Source organism: Taudactylus pleione, unplaced genomic scaffold (assembly GCF_031769625.1).
Source record: "Taudactylus pleione unplaced genomic scaffold, aTauple2 ptg001607l, whole genome shotgun sequence".
In the NCBI taxonomy this organism is placed as follows: domain Eukaryota; kingdom Metazoa; phylum Chordata; class Amphibia; order Anura; family Myobatrachidae; genus Taudactylus; species Taudactylus pleione.
In genome coordinates, this window is record NW_028286004.1 from 253,915 (window position 1) to 264,190 (window position 10,276).

General features: G+C 42.9%; 1 pseudogene; it reads right to left on the bottom strand.

Annotated features, from left to right (window-relative positions):
* Positions 1 to 7,606: 7,606 nt before the first annotated feature.
* On the bottom strand, positions 7,607 to 7,809 carry LOC148442126 (U2 spliceosomal RNA; annotated as a pseudogene).
* Between the last annotated feature and the right edge of the window lie 2,467 nt (positions 7,810 to 10,276).

Below are 10,276 nucleotides of genomic sequence, written 5' to 3' on the forward strand. Positions count from 1 at the left end.
TATAACAGGCTGTGTATAATAGTACATCTGCTCTACTGATTTTGATTGCTTGTTGTACATTATCTGCATACTTTAGCAGGGTCTTCTCTGCTATGGACAGATATTTAGACAAATCCACTCCATCCCGTCCAACTACTACCGCCACATCCACTAGAATGGGCAATTGTAAACCCAAACAACAAAAATCAACGACTGCTAACCCCCCAGCGTCCTTTGGCTCGAAGGGAGGGTCCTCACCTACTACCTCTAAGGGCATTACAATTCCCACCTCATCTGATAATGCTAAAGAGGTTATAACTGTTAATTCCCCTTTTGGACAAGAGGTTTGAGGACCTCCATGCCAGATTAGATGCATCATTGGCTAGAATAGATACTGACACATCCACATGTGACAATCTGGAGCAGAGGACAAGTGATGCTGAGATCTCGATTCACGATCTTCAACAGGAGCTAGCAATAAAATTCCAGACCATCCAAAACATGTCTGAAAAACTGGATGACTTAGAGAATCGCACGTGCAGTAACCTACGCTTTATAGGAATCCCATAATCCTTGCTGATTCACAAATAAATCGATTTGTCAGTGAGTTAATCCCACAAGCATTGGAGATGTCTGATCTTAACTCTCCAATTCAAATTGAGAGGGTTCATAGGATGGGGTTAGGTCGGCGTGAAAGAGATGCCCGCTCCAGACCTACTATCACAAAAGTCCTAGACTATAGGGTTAAGGAAAGAATATTACAAGCATATTGGGCTAAGCCAGAGCTGAGAGTGGAGGGTCATCGCATTCTCATATTCCAAGATTTTTCTTTTTTAGTTTCCCAAAAACGTAGAGCCTTCTCGGAGGCATGTAAGATTCAGATTGAGAGAAAGGTGAAATTTGTTCTTTTATACCCAGCTAAGCTGCGTGTGACAGAGAATGGCTGTTATTTTTACTGACCCACAGCAGGCCAAAGCTCATTTCTCTTGAACGCCTCCGGCCTCCCCTGCTCACTCTCAAGCTAATTTAGCGGATTGAGATGTACTCAAGGATGATTAAGATTGGTCCTCATTATTTATTTTTGTTTAACTTTCACCACCATGGTTTCTGATTAAACAATACATGGTGGTTGGGTATATTCAAGGTATTTCTGACTGTTCTCATAAGATAGACAATAATTATTAAAAAAAAGACTGATTCTACCTTTGGATAACAGAATTGGAAAAGAGCACTGCTCCTGGAAGTACTGCAATTCAAGGTCAATGTGTGGAGTGCGGGCACTGTATAGGGGAGACTACTACTGGGGGCAGTGCATAGGGTGGACTACTACTGGGGGCAATGCATAGGGGGGACTACTACTGGGGGCAATGCATAGGGGGGGGATTACTACTGGGGGCACTATTTAAGGGTGACTACTACTGGGGGCACTATAGTAGTGCCCCAGTAGGGGGGACCACTACTGGGTGTGCTGCATAGGGAGGACTACTATTGGGGGCACTGTATAGGGGGCACTGCATAGGAGGAACCACTACTGGGGGCACTGTATAAGGGGCACTACTTGGGAGCACTGCATAGGGGGGACCACTACAGGGGGCACTGCATAGGGGGGACCATTACTGGGGGTACTGTATAAAAGGCACTGCATAAGGGGGACCACTAATGGGGACACTGTATAAGGGGCACTACATGAGGCACTGCATAAGGGGGACCACTACTGGGGGCACTGTATAAGCGGCACTACTGTGGGCTCTGCATAGGGGGACCACTACTAGCAGCATTGTATAAGGGGCATTACTAGGGTCACTGTATAAGGGACACTACTGGGGGCACTGTATAAAGGGAACTGTATAAGTGGCACTACTGGGGGCACGGCATAAAGGGCACTACTGGGGGCACTGTATAAGGGTGCATTACTGGGGGCCCTGTATAAGTATTCACTACTGGGGGCACTGTATAAAGGGCACTACTGGGGACACTGTATAAAGGGCACTACTACTGGGGACACTGTATAAAGGGCACTACTACAGTGGGCATTGCAAGAGGGGCACTACTACTTTCATTAAGGTGCATATGAAATGCAAAGAAATGTTCCCAGAGTGACGAGAAATGGTGGTGTATCTTGTTGAAACGCCCCCATTTTCCAGTGGCCACGTCTTTTGTGGTATGTGACCACATCCACTTTTCTGGCACGTGACTTGGGGGGCTCCATTTTTAACTTGCCCTGGGATCCATATACCCTAGTTACGCCTCTGCATTGGAAACAAAGAGTTCGAGATGCATGAAATTACTGCTCGATCTTGCAAATGGAGGAAACAAATTCAAGGCAAAGTCAAGTGCCACAAACCCAATTATATATATGCCAGAAATTTTCTGAATAGCAGATGAGAAAATACTAAATTGCTATACTGAGGCAAAATGTGTAAAATATTCATATTGTCGGAAGGAATACATAGAAATTTATGGCTCCAATAGTTCTATCCATGCGTTTGCCTTCGCACTTCTCAAAAAAGTTAAAAAAGGCGACATGGGCTCTAGACCTCCCTGCATCTGTCACCTTCACTCCTCTGCTGGTCCTGCGGAGCACGCTCGATCCCAGAAATTGCATGAAGAGTGTAGCAATCTCCAATTTTTGCCTGGGGTGACCTGTCGGCTGGCCCGGGTCTCTCCATTCTGCCCCTGACTCCCTCACTGTTGCAGTGAACACTGCAGTGTAGCAGGTGCCATTTTGGTTTGCAGAGGTCCTGTCCACAACTGTGGCATGCTTGCTCCTTTTGCTCCATTGCTGAGCATCACTGTTTATTGCCCAGTTTCACCTTGGATATTATTTCTACAAGCTCTGCTGGCTTTTATACTAATACAGTGGCTATATGATCTGTGCTTACTGCCCAGGCTACTTTTTGCCCTACATACCCTGCCTTCTGCCTATGGATGTAAATTCTACTAGTGTCTGGGAGTGATAGGGGTGCCATCATGTGGCTAGTAAGCTACATTGCTCCACAAGGCTCCATCTGCCTCTAGACATGTTCTCATGGCTTTGATTTTTCTATAATGTGCCTATTATCCCACCACCTTAGCAGATACACACACCAGATCTCGCACTCTCATCTCTAGCGATTCTCCAGGTGCTTACTCTCGCACTGTGACTATTTCCTTGCATCATGGCACCTAAGAAAAACAACAAATTGACCAAAGGTATCCCTCCGGTGAGTTTTTTCAAGACTTCATCTATGACACCTCTGCTGACGAGTGGCTCCACTCAAGCTTCACGTCGACAAGTATCACAAGATAACGCCATTTCCCCCTCCACAACTTCTTCCCCGACTGTTTCTCCGGATGACGCCTCCATGGATGAGCCTATCACAGTGAGGCGGATGTTGCAGCTTCTTGGAGATCTTAAAGAAAGATATCACAGCTGAGTTGACTTCTACAGTTGGGGAGTTGAAACATGACGTTGCTGAACTGGGCGGCCGCACAGACCTTCTTGAGAATAAGATGGGAGAGGTGGTTGCATCTCATAATGATCTAATCTCTGTCTATGAAACTACTCAAGCAGAACTTTCGGCACTTCGGGATAAATTGGCTGAACTGGAGGACAGAGCGCTTGCTGGAATAACCTTAAGATACGTGGCATCCCTTAATCGGTACAGTTCTCCAAACTTCCTGAATTCGCTACTGCACTATGCCAGAAATTACTCCCTGACTTGCCTCCCTCACAACTCCTCCTAGACCGCATTCATCGTCTCCCTAAAGCTCGCAATGCCCCTGAAGCCTCCCCGCGTGATACTATCATGAGGATGCATTACTTCCACGTGAAAGAACGCTTGCTCAGAATTTCTCGGGACGCAGACTCTTCTTCAGCAACACTGGGCAACCTGCAGCTATTTGGTGACCTCTCCCCGGCCACGTTAATTAAGAGACGTTCATTCTTCTGCGTTACTTCTGCCTTAGATCAAGCTCAAATCCTATACCTCGGATCCTCCACTCCTCCTGGTTAAATAGATTTCATGCAGTGCTGAATAAGTTTATCTGGATCAAGCTCAAATCCTATACCGTTGGGGTTTGCCGACAAAGCTTATTGTCACCCATGCCAGTTCCACAAAAGTTCTTAGCTCCTTGGATGACGGCATTAAAGCACTAGACCTTTGGCAGATTCCATAAGCTACCAAGTCTGCTGAGCCCATTCCTACGATTAGATCGGAGTGGTCTTTGGTGGGCAACAACGGATGACTGTCTTGCTGTTTGGGATGCCTTTCCTCATCCTGGCTTTTTGCTTTAAAGTTTGTGGTGTATACACTTTAACGTCCAATGGAACTTTCCTTGTGGACATATATATCTCGCAGTATCTTGTAGTTCCAGTTGTTTTTCACGCAAGTCACGAAGATCCGGACCACCGTAAATATATTTTTGCTCTCAATATTTGAAATTTACAACAATTGCTCAATGATTACTCTGCGGCTTCATATTATAAATTGAACACATCTAAATCAGAAGTTCTGGCCTTCAACGTTCCAACTCAGCTTCTACTCTCTCTTAAATCACCCAATAATTATAATCGGCAGACACTCTCTTGTCGTTATTTGGGTATCTCTCTGTCAGTTAAAGAAGAAACCCTCCTTGAATATAATTATGGCCCCCTGTTAAAGCAATTTATTGCTTTTACAAAACACTGGATGAATTACGAGGTTTCCTGGATGGGCAGAATGGCTGCTGTCAAAATGTCACTCTTTCCCAAACTTCTATATTTATTTAGATCTATACCTCGGATCCTCCTCTCCTCCTGGTTAAATAGATTTCATGCAGTGCTGAATAAGTTTATCTGGAATAATAAGAGAGCCAGACTTGCTAAAATATATCTCATGATGTCTAGATCATCAGGTGGTCTAGCCTACCCAAATCTTGCACTTTATCAGGTTGCATGCTTGGTCGATCAGCTTAGTGATTGGTCGACAGTCCATAACCCTAAACCTTGGGTTAGGCTGGAGAACGATATGTTGGGTAAATTCCCACTTTGTGACTTACTATGGATCCCATCTAGTTCTAGAGTTTTATTTAAATCTATGCCCAAGGCGATACTGGCTTCCCTTAAAGCGTGGGATGGCCTATCTGCCTTCCTAAAGTTTAAACTGCCCTCTGTCTGCCTCTCTATCCGGGGTCTGTCATGTTTAATTCCGAATTTAGATTTGTTTCCTTGGTATTCCAACGGCATTTGCTCCCTCCGTGACTTATTTATAAATACCCTTATCTCTTTCACCCAACTTCGAGCTAGTTTTTCCATTCCTCCCAGAGATTTCTATAAATTTCTTCAAATCAGACACTGGATTCAATCTTTTTCTACCCTCGTAGACTCGACTGGTACTATCCCTCCCATGTTCTCTCCCGTATATCTTCGGCATCTCGCAAAGGGGGAATATCTTTTTGGTACTCTCTTATATTGTCAGCAGGAGAACCGGATAAGTCACAACCCATTTTGAAATGGGAACAACATCTGAATATATGTTTAGACTCGTATGTATGGCCCCAACTGTTTTTTTCTGTTTTTAAAATGTCTAGATGTATTTCACATATTGAAATGTATATGAAACTGTTCTACCATATTTACTGGACTTCTGACAGATTGCACAAAATATGGCCTTCTCAATCTAAATTGTGTTGGCGTGAATGTGGCCAAGTTGGAGAGCTTTTACATGTTTTTTGGCATTGCCCAGTTATACGCCCCCTTTGGTTGGAGGTGGAGGATCTAATCCTGAAGGTTACCGGCCTATGGCTGACCCTATCCCCCTCTACTGCTCTCTTACATATATTCCATGATGACGTCCCAGTTCAACATAGAGATTTTATTAGTCACGTTTTTATTGCTACTAGAGCAGCTATTTCTCAGTTTTGGAAGCAGGATAAACACCCGCCCCTTCTGTTGATTAAATCCAAGCTTAATTATAGTTTTTTGATGGAGACTCTAAACTGCCCTTATTCTTCTTCTGCCAATTCCCCAATTCTAAAGTGGTTTAGCTGGCATCAGTTTATTGTGGAGGGCCCATGCCTTCCAGTTAATGCACAGTGATACACAATTTTTTCTTTTGAAGGTTTTGAACTGTCTGACAGGTTAAAAGTATTTTCTACCAATTGTGTATGTTATATACTGATTTTTTTTTTAAATTGTATTAAATTATTGTTTGAGGTGCCTATTGCCTGTACCCCCTAACCCCCCCCCCTCCCCGCTGTGTTTTCTTCTCTTTTTCTGTATCCCTTAAATTTTTTGGACAAAAAAAAGAAAGAAAACCTCAATAAAAATTGATGTTTAAAAAAAAAAAAGGCGACATGAATAATAACTTTTAAATGGCACTGCAAACAGAATCAGTATGATTTAAAGGGGCAGGGGTGAAAATCCCGAAGCTACAAAAGGTAAGTGTCGCTAACCTTTTTTTACCCCCTACCCTAACCCCCCTCTAAGTGCCTAACCCTAACCCCCCTTCCCTGCAGCCTAACCCTAAGTCTCCCGGGGGGGTGCCTAACCCTAACCTCCCCCCGGGGGTGCCTAACCCTAACCCCCCTACCCCTAGCCTAACCCTAAACTCCCAGGGGGGGTGCCTAACCCTAAGTCCCCCCCGGGAGCCCCTAACCTAACCCTCACCCCCGTGGCTATCTGCACCCGACACCCGGCTTACCTTTGATCGGTAAGCCGGGTGTCGGGCCCTGGCATAGGTCTAATGACAGGCGTCATTAGTACCTTGCCAGGATTAGAAAGTCAGGAAGCCGGCGGTTGGAATTTCATCCGTCGGCTTCCCGACTGCTTCCCCTGCAAACGTGTCATAGAGGTTGGATAATCATAACTCAAACAATAGAATGCATTCATTATGCGATTAACCAATTATTCCGCAAATCCATCCACTTTACAATGACTATCACTTTAGCCCCAGAATTAGGCCTTAATAGAGGCAGAAAAATGAAGACAAGACATGGAGACACAATACGACACCAGAGGATCAGTTCTTGTTATTATCAGTTGTTTCAAGAACCAAATGAAGTGTTATTAAATGCAAAACTTCAAACAAGCAGGTGAGTTCAGCAACAGCAGGTGATATTGACACGATTGTAGAACAAGCAGACACAGCCGAAACAGTAATTTGTCGAATCTGGGCAAAGATAGAGAGAGAAAAACCATTAAAAAGACAGATTCTACCTTTGGATAACAGAACTGGAAAGGAGCACGGTTCTTGGAAGTACTGCAATACAAGGTCTATGTGTGGAGCAGACAGAGGGCCTGATTCAGCAAGGGACGCACAGATGCAGATGCACGCAATCGGCGCTGCAAGAATATGCTAATGAATGCATACGCACGGCAATCGCAGCCCAAAGTTGCAGACGCTCAGCACTACATAATGCCGCCCCTTTTACCGTCCACTAAAATCCATACTGATGCGCAAGGCTGAGAAAACATCGGGAACATCGGAGCCGCACACGGACTAAAGGTAGACCTGACCCTACCGCAGGAGTTGAGAGACTTCCAGCATGCGTTCGGCCGACCACTCCCCGTATCCACCCACAAACGGTACTTTCTGTCAATCACTTTTCCCTGGGTCTGCGTATTCACTGCGCTTGCTTTTGTGGATGCAGTGAGTGGTTCGCGCATGTGCACTGCAACCCAGAAGCATGCACAGACCTCGAACATGGGCCGATTGCATGAGTCTGCAGAGTAAGCTCTTCTTCCAACTACAGTACCTGTTCTAAAAATCCATTTAATATATGGTCCACAGATTGAGACGTGTCAGATATTAAACTGATATAAACAGAAACCACACTCCATTTTTCTTAGCCAAAAGGGCAAGAAGAGATAACCTTTTAAGCGGGTGAAAACAATGCGCTCCCTTTAAACTATTCCCACATAATTGGGGAGAATGCTGAGCACCATCTATTAACTGTAGTAAGCAGAAACTGCATTGACACACAGGCCCGTATTTTTGCACCTATTGATTTCGGCTTGTTCATCATGCGGTTACACTGCAGGCTTCCTTCCCTCCTTCTATTGCTCTCTGGATGCATGATTTGTGGGTGCAGTGCCTCCTGCAAAACCTCTGCCAAACCCACAAGGAAGCAGACGGCCTTCCTGAGCAATTAATCAGACAGTCTGAAACCTTCATTGGAATGTTAAAAGTGTTTACGGAATGTTCACACTGTCCATGGAATCTTCAGGAGTCTACGGAATGTTCATACTGTCCACGGAATGTTCAGGAGTGGCTGCCATGCAGTCACCATGGCATTAGAATGTAAATAGTCAGCTAGCAGATTCTGCCAATATAACAACATTCTTCTATGATGTCGCAATTTACTGCTACATAATCATTGCACTTCCTTGATGAAGCATAGTCAAGGAAGACAAAGTCTTTGAGATGCATCATATTACTGCTCGATCTTGCAAATGGAGAAAACGACTGTGTCCAGTCGAATAATTCGAACAAATTCAAGTGCCACAAACCCAATATTTATATATAAAGAAAAACATCCCAGAATTTTTCTGAATAGTAGATGTAAAAAAAACTCTGCTAAAATTGCTATATTGAGGCAAAATTTGTAAAATATCCAAGTTGTTAGAAGGAATAGATAGCAAAACATGGCTCCAACAGTTCTCTCCATGTGGTTGCCCCCGCAATGGTACAAAAAGTAAAAAAGGCAACTTGAATAAAAACTTCCAAATGGCATTGCAAAAGTGTCATAGAGGTTGGATAATCAAGTCTCAAACAATAGAATGCATTCATTATTCAATTAACCAATTACTCCGCAAATCCAGCCACTTTACAGTAACTTTGACTTTAGCCCCAGAATTAATTCTGAATAAAGGCAGATAAATAAAGACAAGACAAAAAGACACAATACGACACCAGATTATCAGTTCTTCTTATTATCAGTTGTTTCAGGAACCAAATTAAGTGTAATAAAAGTGTTATTAAATGCTAAAGTACAAGTAGGTGGATCCAGCAAATCCCACTTCCTCACAAACACTCCCATATTCTTAAACCATCTAGGCATCTCAAAAGCCATAGGCTCATTTAACTTTCTCTCATACCATTTTAAACCACACAACATATACTTTACCATACACGCTGCCTTGCTCTCCTTTTTAATCAGACTCAACACTCTCGTCATACCATTGAGCTTCAGACACATCTCCACATTTGGAAAAATCAAACCTCCATTCTTCTTTCATTTCCGATTCTCTTTTCAAATGTCCATCCTGCAACCCCACAAAAAAACAAAAACAACATTCTGTTAATTTTCTTACATTTTACAACACTTGGTGGAAAAACACTTGCTACATACAATAAAATTGACAAAACAATAGTTTTTACAATCAAAACTTTACCAGTCATACTCAGCCTTCTCAACTTCCAAAACCCTAACTTGCTTACAACCTTTTTCTCCACTTCATTGCAGCTTTCTTTTCCTCTCATATCACTATCAAACACTATACCAACTACTTGTATACCCCCTTCTACATATTCCTCTTTTATATCATTCATTCCCCTCTGCACAAATACTTACATTTTTGTTTTTTTCCTAAATTAATTTAAAAGCTATACTTAACAAAAAAGTCCAATTATTAATTTTACCCTAACAACAATCACCACATCGTCCATATATCCAAGCACTTTCACACTCCTTCCAGTACTACCTGGTATCATTCAACCTCTCATTACCTTATCTTTCCTCAGCATACACAACTATGGATCTATCATACATACAAATTCAATCGGTGACACCCTTTTCTCACTCGACTCAATTTTGATATTTCCACCAAAACCATTCACCAGAATCTTACTACTAACACCATCATACATACTCCTTTTATTCTCATCAAGCTCACTTGGATAACCAATCCTTACCAACACTCTTAACATAAACACATGCGACACCGTATCAAAAGCTTTTTCAAAGTCTAACACCATCAGATACATACTTTCCTTTCTACCCACACAATCCTCAATCATATCCCCCAACAACATCAAATGATCACTTATTCTTCTTTCTGGCACCGCACACACGTGATCCTCACCGATCACACTTCTCATTCTATTCACAAATATTTTTGCAGAAATCTTGTAATCCACATTTAATAGTTATAGGTCTCCAATTTTTCAAATTCATTCCTTCACCTTTCTTATGTATCAAAGCTACCACTTCCTCTTTAATTGATACAATCATCCTTTTATTCATGACCCTCACCATTATTTTCATTTAAACCTGGGTACACACTATACGATATGGCAGTCAATCTGGTGATTTGCGATGGATCGCAATGACCATC